The following is a 12,397-nucleotide window of genomic DNA, read 5'->3' on the forward strand; positions in this document are numbered from 1 at the left end:
TTGTGTGTTATATTAAGACCATGAAATCACCTCTTCAAAGCAGGACGGAGCACACAGTAGTTATTTGGCTGTGACACACTACAGCAGTGTGTTCCCTCTGCCTACTGCTCTGCTTGGGTCAGGGCTACCAGTGGGGTCACGATGGTTGCATCCTGCTTGTGTTGGACTTTGGACTTTGGGGATGGTTGGCAAGACGGTAGTGAAGGCCTGTTTGAAACAGTGATCCAGACATCTTGCTGGTATGCAAATATGACTATAAGTTAATTATCTTACTCTACAAGTAGTGGGCAGCCCAGGGCCTGTTGAGCTCTCCTGCATGGTAGCGGGCCACACGTCAGGATCTCCTCTTGAGTAGGGACACCTCTCAAGGTTACTCATCAAGGTTGGGAGAATCCTTATCGTGTCAGATAGTTGGTAACTGAATTGGGAATAAGCACACTGAAACTTTGATATCTTAGCTGAGTGATATAAAGGATTGACTGCACACATATAATCCTTTAGACACAAACCATTAACCAGATCTGAGACTAGGACTGGGTCCAGCCTTACCTAGACTCGTGTCTGAGAAGGAGTTTAGAAATCAAAGGGGTCCTTTTGAACCTCATGACTCAACGGGAGCGTCTCCCTGACAGTTTTGTCTGACTGTCCTCTATGTAGTAAATAATCCAGTGTACCTTCCCACCAAATGTTGTTAAACCACTGTTGCATTTACCAATGATCTTTGTTAACTCACTGTTTCATATTAATAAAGCACATCGTTGCTTCTCTCTTACAAGTGAAGTGCATCACACTCACTCCATCCACAACACATGCTCACCAGATTTCCTAATTAACAGGTGTTTTCCTGCCAACCCACAATGTCAAGAGCCTTTTCCAGAAGCATTTGTTTTCTGAAACAGTTGAATCTGGACTCTTCTTTTGAAGACCTGTTAGAAACTCAAACATATTTCACGCATGCAGCTTAAATATACCACAGATTTTCCTGTCCCACTGGATGTTGAATTAGAAAAGCCCTTAAAATCTATGGGCTAAAGTAAAATAAATTCAATGCAATCTTGTTTCTTGGGTTTCTGTTGTTAACTTCCCTCATGCAAAGCGTCAATCATTAAATGACACAGGAAAAAGTGGATATTTAACTATATTTACTCCTTTCACATTTTTTAATTCATGTATTTTTAATAAAAGCTTCCAACGGATAAAAAAATTGTCTTCTCCTATTCATTCAAGGTACTGTTTTTAATTCCCCCCTACTGCCAAGCCTTCAACTATTTCTTGCATCAGCCAAATGTATCTGTACCATTTTTATTACTTGCTCTTGAAGCTCTTTTCTTGCACTTCCCAGTTATTGAGTTAATAAAGATGAGGTTAGTTTCTACTTCTTTTAAAGCTGATTATGTGTATACCATATATAGAGATATTTAAAGTATATATGCATATGTGTATGTGTGTATGTTACATATCCATAGCAAATCCCTGTTACATCTGCCAGTGATGAACTGACTGTAGTCTGAGAACAAATGAGTTAAAACACATTCTGTGGCTGAAGCAGATATATTTGCATTAACACATTTAAATTTGAATGCAACTGCATTTTTATTTCCATTTTAAAAACTGTTTATGCAAACTCAACAACTCAATCAATGCTTCACTCAAACTGCTGTCACACTAAAAAAAAAAAAAGGCAAAAAAAAAGCAAAAACCATAATCGTTCTATCACATTGTTTCAGAAGTCCACAAATTGACTTTTATAAATGCATCAGATATATTTTAAAATTCCTGGCACATACAAGGTTTCTTCACTATTTCAGCAGTCCTTTAGTCTGGGACAAATTATTACCTTCATCTGATATCACTTTCTTCCTTCTTTTAACTGAAGACTCATCTCAGAAGATAAACTTATTCTCTGATGACTCAAAGGCATTGACGTGACCGATGTCACACAGCTCTATGGCCAGCATATCTCACTTTACCCAAGCCAACTGAAACCAATCTGCAAGGAGCAGTTTGCTGTTGTCTCTTTTTATCCTGAAAGGTGACTGAGAGAGAACACTGATTTACGCAGGTAGGAGCTGCCTGACTGCCCCAGTCTAAACGCAGATAAATATCCTACTGCACTTTAGGGAAAACGTTCTAAATTAACAAGGCCAATCATTCAAAGATCCTAACAAGCACTTAGGCAGAAACAATCATATCAGAAAGATCAGTCTCTTTGTAATATGCTGTTTTCACTTCACATAAGAATTTTAATTATGGTATAAGCAAGTACACAACTGGAGTACAGCCTTTCCCCACGTACAATTTTACTATACAAAATTAATCCAATACATTTTCCTAATGCTGTACAGGTAGCTAATTAATTGTAGATCATATAACTGTCACAAGATTAATAAAATGCTTTTATGTAGGTAGTAAACACTGCCTACTAAGAACATTATTCAGTAGACAGTATTTGAACTTAATACGTGCAGGAAAATTCCATTTCTCTCACAAAGAGACAAGTGATCTTATTGAATAAACAGTTCACTGTATCTTTCACAAAAGCTCTCGATGAAGATGAGGAGCACACTGTACAATCAGCTGATACATGGGCTGAGAATCTACTCACCTGATGGCAGCAGTGATAAATTACAGAAAACTACGCTGCTGAAGCTGAGAAAATACAGGATATTCAGTTTAAAGTAGAAAATGTTTCCAAGGTAGTGTTCTCAGATTTTCACCTGTGTGCTGTTTCAAATGCAAACTGAAAGCAATTTTAATAGGTAGTCATTTAAATATATCAAACACCATTTCTACAATGAAAAATAACAAATGCATTTTTTTAACAATGTATAGGTACTTATGCCTGTACAAGGGGCAAGGGAAAACACAGGTTTATCCTTAAATGAAACATGTGATACTCTACACAGTGTGTGCATATATATATATCTAAGTCTACATGTATAAATATACATAAGTGTATAAAATCATTATATAATTGTAACAATATTTATCATAATAAATATATTTATATTACCACTATATCAATTATCAAATTGTTAATTAGTTAATTATTAATATTTAATTATAGTTATAGTATAAATCATCATATTATTACATAACATAGAGGATATATGACCTTGTCAATACATTACATATACAGCTCACAATACATATCATCCAATGATAAATAAAACCTATAATCATATTTATAAAGATCGTTGATATTTTTGTTAGTCTTTTTGCACTTCCTCAACCCTGCAGGTCCTTCTGCGCTGGTTATGAGGTTTGCCATCTATGATGCCTTCAAGCCCAAACCAGCAGTACGTCGATATTATTGCAAAAATTGCAAACAGGGATGAGAACAGCCATTCGCAAATTCGTAGGGCAGAAAGCATTAGCTTCAACACTGGGAAAAAAATATCAAAAACTAATTATCAGTCATGCAACTGAGAGTTTAATATTCAGCGACGTCAAGTAGTGATGTCACTCAATTCAGTGAGGTAATTCAAGAAATAATGAGGCAGCTTAAGATCCATTGCAACAGGAGCATGTACTCCCCTCCTCTGCCCAAAGCGGGGTACCACTGAACAACCAATAACCAAATGACCGCTGGCTGCTGAAGCAGCAGCAGGTTGGATGAAGTGCTGCGTTCTGTCCAGCTCTTGCTTCTGCTGATGTACTTTTTTTGAGAACATCTGAGACGCACTGTCCGACTCCAGCCTTTGCCATCCCTTAGCACTGCTGTATCAATGGAAGGGGCTACAAACACGCCCTGCCTGGGCAGTTTCCACAGGCACAGAGGATCCTGGACCCCCGGGGCATGGTCGAGCAGGAGAATGGGCAAGTGGCTCACCTGTACGTGCCTTCAGGGCCAGTCCAAGCTCCTGCATTCTGCCTCTGGTCAGAGATACCCATGGATAAAATGGATGTGACCGACTACTTGACTGAACTTCAGCCTGTTTCAAGATTAAAGTAAACCAATTTTCTGGAACACTGAACTAAGGCTGGAAACATTAAACTACTATGACAAAAGGAATTCAGTAGATAGTTGAAAAAACTTAACAGGAACTTTCAAAATGTGTAAGATGGATACTACTGTTTAACCTTGAGAGGAAGAAAAAGAAACCCAAATAAAAGGATTGAAATCATTTCAGTTGCCTTGAGACTTTAGAGCAAAGCAGAACTAAGAACTTTGTGAGTTAAAAGCGAGCATTAATACAACTTGTCTTTTACATCTATTTTCTCTTATTATTTGCAGTGCCACATTATTATTATAGAATCATAGAATCGTCTGGTTGGAAGAGACCTTCAAGATCATTGAGTCCAACCATTCACCCTGCACTGTCAGGGTCCCTAAACCATGTTGCTCAACACCAAATCCACGTGGTTTTTAAACACCTCCAGGGATGGGGACTCCACCACCTCCCTGGGCAGCCTGTTCCAATACTTCACAACCCTCTCTGTAAAGAAATTCTTCCTGATATCTAACCTAAATTTCCCCTGGCACAACTTGAGGCCATTCCCTCTCGTCCTGTCATTCATAACGTGGGAGAAGAGACTTTTATTACTCTTATTATTTGCAGTACTACATTCAGGTCTTAACATATAATTTCTTTACTTGTCTTTTCCATTTATTTACTAGGGAAACATTGCACCACTTTTTGGTAATGATACCAAAAGATTTTCTTGTCAGCTCAGGGACAACAACCCGCTAGCAGGAATTTTCAGCGCGCTGGGACCAGCCCATTAAAAGCTGTTGCAGCAAAAGGTACCTCAGAGAGATGTGTTAGAGGTCCCGTGGTGCTGAGTGCGCAGCACAGGCGTACCGACACACGCAGAAACAGGATGGAATCGATGCACCAGCTTATTCAGGCACTTTACAAAAGAGGCAAGTTTGCCAACAGCAACTGCTCTGAGCCAAGTCCTCAAATGCTAATGCAATCAAAACCTGAGTGCCCTTGTGGAATATCTGACTAGACTTAAATGCCTGAATATCTTACTGGGGTAATAACCAAACCCAAAGTGAGACATCTATACATCTACAACATAGCTATGAGAACCTGAAAATACGAACGCGAAAAAATCCCCACCCAACCCTTTTAGAGTGTTGCTATTATAAGAATGTTACCATTTACCACAGCTCCATCAGTCCTTCCAAGTTCTGATATTGTGTATGGGTCTGGCTTATGCCATCTTGCTTATGCTGGGAACTTTGGTGTTAGCTTCCTGCCCTGAGCCTGCACAGGATATTTGATAGGCACCCCTAAATCCTTTGGACATATCTAGCAAGCAGTCTGGCAAACCTTTTAAGTGCACTTAACACACAGCATTTCTAAGATTAGAACTTAAAAAAAACAAAAAAAAATCCTTGCCTTTGGTAGGACCCATACCTTTATTTTTGTGTGTCATGGTTTGACGTGTGGGAGGGTGGGGGTTCTGGTGGCAGGAGAGGGACTTTGCTCCCTGTGACCTCCCTGGTTTTGGAACCGGGTTAGACTTGGTTCTGGCCACCGATCGGACTCCCATTCCCCTCAGGCTTGAGCCAATCAGCGCCTCTGCGAATTGCCCTATTTAAGTCGGGACAAAGGAACCAGAAAAGGTGCTTTGCCCAGGAGCGAGCAGAGAAGGGAGGAGGGCACTGCCCCCGCTCCCTGGCTCCCGGCCGGGCGGCTGCCTGCGTCGGGCCGGTGCCGCCCACGGAGAATGGCGGCGGCGGCGGAGCCAGCTGGGGAACTCGGGGGCACCCCACTCCCGGGGTGCCCACTGGGCTGAGTTCACCTGGAGAGGACTGAGATCTGAGAGAAACAGCCGCATCGACAGCAGGTCAGTGAGGATGGAGCGGGAGGAGGTGTGCCGGAGCCGAGTTTCCCCTGCATACCCAGGTGTTGAGATGGCAGGCGGCCCCCCTGCAACCAGGACAGCCTCAGTGGAGTAGAGACCCACTCGCAGCCCGTGGAGGGAAGATGCCTGAGCCTGAGGATGGTCGTGTTGGGGTGCACGACAAGGCAGAGAGGCATCTGGAGTCTGCGTGACGACCCACGCCGGAGCGAGTGGCTACAACTCCCTAAGAATCTGAGACTCTGGTAAAGCCCACACTGGGGCAATCCAATGGGGAAGGATTGCTTCCTGTGGGCTGGACTCACGCTGGAGAAGTTTGTGGATTTTTCCTCGTGAGTAGGGGATCCACCGGAGCAGGGGAAAAGGGTGTAAGGACTCCTCCTCCTTTAAGAAAGAAGCAGCAGTAACAGCAAGGAATGAACTGACCTGCACCCCCCAGTCCCTGCCCCCTGCACCGCTGGGGGGAGGAGGTAGAGCCGGGAGGAAAAGGAAAGGGGGGAGGGGAAGGTGTCGGTTTTAAGATCTGGCTTTGTTTCTTTTTATCCTCTGAAGTAACCGGTTTTGTTTCCCTTTGTCCTTTTAAGTAACCATCAATAAATTGTTTCGCTTTTAAGAAAGCCAAGTCTGTTATGCCCGGGACCATGGTTGGTGGGTGCTCCCTCTGTTCTTGTTTCGACCCTCAGTCGCTTTATTATATTTTTCTCCTCTCCACTTTACTGGAGAAGGAGAGACTGTGTTAGTTGCTGGATCAGCCTAAAACCACGACATTTTGGTAGACTGATAGGTAGTGCACTTGCCTTGAACACATCTGCAAGCCAATGACTTAGAACTCTTTATTCAGAGGATTACAGCTTTCATTACAAGGTGGAAACTCCACCAGAATCCTCCTCAGCAGAAAGAAAACATTAGCCCTTTGCAGAAAGAAACTTGTTTAGCAGGTTATAAGCTGACACAGCCAGGGTTGCCGCTCAGTAAGACTCCTACCAGCTGAGAAACAAGAAATGAAAGTCTGAAATTAGCACTTGAGTAAGACCTTTGCAGCAGAATGAAAAGTCGGGGGTTTGTACCCAGGTGCAATGTGTTGCTCTGACACATGTTGCTCATGTGTTTTGCAACAGTCACTGGATAAAACCTTTAATCATTAGAAGCTCCCACCTTGTTCATAGACTTCATATATGTAGAGTGAGTTGGACGTGACATCTAGATCCACCATGCCACAAACCATTCCTCCTCTTATTGGCTTTATAGTCACTAAAAACATTTAAAAAAAGGCAGCTTTAAAATGTATTAAAATGTGTTAAATTACCCAGTTGTTAGTAGTGATGCAAAATATTTCCCAGCAAATTACACACATTAATTGCAGACACGTTTGCACGGGTTCTTCCCTTTTCCCTGGCAGGGATCGCGAGCAGAGGCGGGGCCGGGTCGCAGGGCGCTGAGACCACGGGTCGCGGGTTCGATCCCCAGGGGCACTCTTCAGGCGTTTCCGTAGTGTAGTGGTTATCACGTTCGCCTAACACGCGAAAGGTCCCCGGTTCGAAACCGGGCGGAAACATCACGTTTTTTGGGGGAAAAGGCCCCCATCTTTAAAAACAGGAAAAAAGAAGACGGAGGGAACTACAGGCCAGCCAGTCTCACCTCTGTGCCCGCCAAGATCATGGAGCAGATCCTCCTGGCGACTATGCTAAGGCACATGGAAAATAGGGAGGTGATTGGCGACCGCCAACTAAGGGCAAATCCTGCCTTACTAATTTGGTGACCTTCTATGATGAGGCTACAGCATTGGTGGATAGGGGAAGAGCAACTGACATCCATCTGCCTGGAGTCGTCCAAAGCATTTGATGCTGTCCCACACAGCATCCTTGTCTCTAAACTGGAGAGATACAGATTAGATGATCTTTGAGGTCCCTTCCAACCCCAACCATTCTATGATTCCATTCTATGATCCTATTTGTAGCATGAAAAACACATCTTTGTAAGGTGGCTACTGGGCAGCTTCTCTAACACTTTGCTATATAACAGTGCTTCTTCACTGCTTCGTAAAGTAGAAATAAAGGTGTCTAGGTACCTCTACATGTTGGAGCATCAAAGATGCATTTCAACTGAAATACCCATTTTCTTATTGTTTACATCAATTATAAATCCAAAAGAATTTTTCAAGGGTTTTAAAGAAAAACCTTGTGCAAGTGTGAATAAGCTCCTACTACAAAACAGAGAACCTTTGTGTTCTACATGGTTAAAAAAAAAAAATCCTTCAGAACTTTCCTTACATGGTTAAGTAACAATATGTAACACTCTAGCGTTGTATTTGAAAACACGTTATCTTCCTAAGAGCATTAAATCTCACACTATTGCAATTTAGACCAAATGATGAGATGCTCACTCTAACATAGAATACACCAACATTATGTCATAGCTATGTCCAGAAACTAGGTTGAATGTTATTAAATTAAAATTGCAGGAAGAAACCAGGGGGTGTCTTTGTCCCCGAAGAAAGACTTCAACACACTGAGTCTTATAAGAACATCGGAGAGTGGACAGCTGGTCCAGACTTTGTTTCATGATTCATCTAAAGCACGTCACTAAGATTATACAGTTTAGTGTTCCCATAAATTGTTTCCAAAATAACCATGGAGTGTCAGGCGTTTCAGTAATCCCACCTGTGTCTGGATCTAAATAGTAGTGAGATAAAAAAATAACAGAGAAAGGTAGAACCATAAATAGACAACACGAAATCAGAACACAAACACAAAATAAGCTGCTTTTTATTTCAATAAAAAAATTAAACTCAATCTTAGCAGAAATAGGAGTCACACATAGTATCTGGCTATAAAAAAACTGTATGTACAGCGCAAGAAAATAACATATTACAAAAAATAACTTTTTGAAAAACACTTGTAAAATGTTGGCTCTCGAGAAGAACTCAGAATTTATTTTCATGTTTACATTTTCTGTATAGTGTAGAGCAATCCAAAATATCCATATGCTGGCAGAACATGAAGCACAAACTAGCATGTCCAGCCACCTGCAGAATTAGGCAGCAGTTAAGGAGGGAAGTCTGAATCACTGTTTTAGACGACGTATCAATTCTGTCCGAGCACCACTTATCTTTGCAGAATGTAGCACTATAATCTTGTAAAGCTCCAACAAAGAGACAGTCTACGCTCACTTGAATAGCTATCTTTTTCTTCCTATCTTGATTTTCTTTGCAGATCATGGCTTTATTGCAATGTCTTGGGTAAAGACAAGGTGAGCTGTTGCCTGGATGTTTCAAAGAACATACAAATTACAACCATATTTACACTACTTCTGCTGCTTATACAATTTCTCGTTTAAGAGCAGTACATTTGATTGACATCAGTGCATTTGATCCCATAATACAGTAACAATAGACATCTTGCATAGGTTTACAGACTTTGCGAAAGGCTAAGAGTGAATTCCTAGGATCTACTTTTCAAAGTTACAGATTTTCACGTCAAATGCCACCAGTGTCTTGTCACACAGCTGAAAATTGACTTGAACATAGCTTTATCCCCTGAAGTTCCTAACCCACTCTAACAACTTTTATGCAAGAATCACAAAGGTTTAAACATGGTATGGCCAAGCTAAAACACATTTTTTTTTCACTTTTGACAATCTGTTCACTGAAGACCAAAATTTTTTAAAACATTTTTTCTTTTTAGATCAGAAACTGTTACTAGCTACTCCTCAGAAACATTAAGTTGATGGACATTCTAGGGCAGCAGATCTGATCTAAGCTCTCAATCTGTACTTTGAGTTACAGGGGCTGGTCAATTTTGTTCCATAGGAAAAAAGACTTCCTAGTCACAGCCCATGCTGGAAAAGGCTCATGTGGAGCAGAGCTTGTGTTTTTGCAGCTTCTCACCCTTTAGGATCCAGGTACATAGTATGGTCATGTCTAGGGCAGTAGACAGAAAACAGATCAAGGAACAGAGCTCTAGAGAAGGAACCTGAAGGGCAGAGGGATTATAGACATTAACCGGGAAATTTCTTGCAGATTGAAGAGTGATGGGAGATCAGCAAAGGTCAGCTCCTCTGCACTGGACTGGTCCAACAACTTGAACTACGGAGGAAAGCTGGAGCTGTGCTGGACCAGTATGTCTAAAAACGGCAGAGACACTATGGACATTAAGACTGTATTCTGCAAAATGCAAGGAAGCCAGTGTTATGGCCATGTGTGGATACAGGGCTTGATTTTTTACATAAGGGAAAGTGTGATAGTGAAATAAAAAAAAAAAAATCATCTTAGAGCTGTGAGATTACATTAATTTATCTGTACATTATAGCAATACTTATTTCAATACGTGCTTCCGCAGTACACAGATGCCCAGAAAAACATTCTGGTGACTCTAAGAAGGGTATTTCACATTCATAAAGGGTCAGAGTGTCTTTCTGGCCTTTTAGCAGCATGCTTTTAGCTGATAATTCCATTAATTATACAGCTGCTCTTTCTCACAGTGGTAAAAGCAAGTGTAAAAATTCTGTCCATTTGCACTGACACTAAACAACCTGACTCAAGTGGCTGTTCACAAGGCATTACCATCACCTAACCTTATTGCTACCTAAGGTTAAAAAAAGGGATTAATCTTATTTTTCAAATAGCTAAGCGTGAATCAAAGAAATGGAAAAAATCATAACGTGAGGAATTGCAATCTTCTAGACGATTCTGTCTGGACTATTAGAAACTATGCTTTTATTTCACAGAAAGCTAAGCAAAACAATCTCCTTTGTTTTTCTAACCTTTCTTATTAGATACAGCCCTGAAAATTACCATAGTTCTGGAAAGCAAACCAAGTCTCTACAAGCACAATATTATAATTTCATTAATACTTTTAAAACTCTTTCCAATGACAGAAAAACTACCTTTTGAGACGCTATCACCACGCAAAAATAACGCATCTGTAATATGAAATGAATTCCTTTATCCTCAGGAATCTAGATCTGAAAATTCCCTATTCATCTCACCCCATATTTGCAGTTCATTTCATTGTTGCAGCAAAAAAGTTGGCAATTTAAAGTGGCTGGTACAGCTGCAATTGATGGGGTCCTCAGTGACTACTGAGGATTGGCATGTACTGGACCAGTTAAGAGCCAGCCAGCCACGGAGCTCAGCACTCTCCAGCCCCTCATACTCTGAATAGGCCTCCTTATTCTGCAGAATTCCTAAATCTGTGGCAGAACAAGTCTATCCTTTCAGCTTGGCAACGCTTCTAGTTATCTCAGCTCTGAAGCACCTTCATGTGCTTGCTCATCTAGGATTATAGTGCACTTCAGGCAGAAGAGAGTAAGGAATCAACTAGATGAGTTAAAAATATCCTATCCCAGTAAGTGATACCATTACATCGCCACTGAATAGCCTTCTCTGGCCTCCATGGAATGCTAATTTTTTATCTCAAGTTGTATTTCATTTAAGAAAAAACAACAATCTGGAATGCTTGACTTACAACTTGTATATAAATTATTCTGTACTTCCATTACCTTCTGATTTGAAGTTACTGAACATCTAATTTAACCCCTGTGGAGTCTAGGAAGAAGAGTCAGTGCTTCACTGATTTGCAGTTTTGGAGGAAAAAAGCAAAACACCAAAACCTATGATTAGTATGCAATGGGAAAGAGTCATTGAAATGGAAACAAAAACATTAATCAGAACCGGTAGAAGTAGGAAATTTTAACAGCGTATTTGAATTCAGAATTATCTACAGCAAAACTCCAAAACCTTCAGTAATATTGCAAAACTCTTATCCTTCTCTCTCTAAATCTTTTCTTTATCTTTGTAATAAGGCTTCACTGGTCACACTATAGGAGATTCTCCTTTAGTCAGAATACAGGGTGCAGCCAGGTTGTTCACAAACTCGAATTCACTGAAGATCTATGTTTAACTGTAGGACAGGAATGAACTCTTTGTAGTTGTGAAAATTGTTCTGTTCTGTATGACTCATTCTGTTGATATGATCCCATATGTTTAGACAGACCATAATGTATCTAGGACTTCTAGAAAGAAAAGTGAGAGGTAATGGCACAAAATAGGATTTGTTTTGAAAAAGAACACGAAATATTCTAAAAGTGCATGCAAAACCTACAGGTCTCCAGAAATTTTAATTCACTGTAAGACAATAAAATATAATGTCTTCAGATGTTGTGAGACAATTTGGAAAAAAGTAAATAGGGTTTTTTCACTTGTTTTCTTCCCCCTGTCCCCCCCCCCCCCATGTGATTTAGTTTCTAGGACAGTATAGATGTAAATGTCAATCTAGGAAAACTGAATTGTTGTTTGACTCATATCTGTTGCTGAGAGAAACAATACAAAAAGAACTGTTAAAAATCAAATTCTGAGTTACATACAGGAAGCTTTAATTAACAAAGATTATAAGTGAAAAGGATATGAAATACTTGTAAGTTAACTCCCTGTCTCAAACTACTTTTGCATGGACATAGTTCCAAGATTCAGACTTCTTCAGCCTGCTGTTACACAGTGTTGTACAAACACTTGCACCATATAGTAACAGCAAAAGGATGTGCACCAATTTTTCTGGCTTTATTCATTCATCTGAGAGCAAAA

At 40.6% G+C, this 12,397-nt stretch overlaps 1 non-coding gene across 1 annotated transcript; it reads left to right on the forward strand.

The window, feature by feature from the left end:
• Nucleotides 1-7,299: 7,299 nt before the first annotated feature.
• Nucleotides 7,300-7,372, forward strand: TRNAV-AAC (transfer RNA valine (anticodon AAC)). The gene has a single exon. It is a non-coding gene; the product is annotated as a tRNA-Val (tRNA).
• Nucleotides 7,373-12,397: the final 5,025 nt, after the last annotated feature.

The sequence above is a fragment of the Tauraco erythrolophus genome, chromosome 1, assembly GCF_009769465.1.
Source record: "Tauraco erythrolophus isolate bTauEry1 chromosome 1, bTauEry1.pri, whole genome shotgun sequence".
NCBI classification, from domain to species: domain Eukaryota; kingdom Metazoa; phylum Chordata; class Aves; order Musophagiformes; family Musophagidae; genus Tauraco; species Tauraco erythrolophus.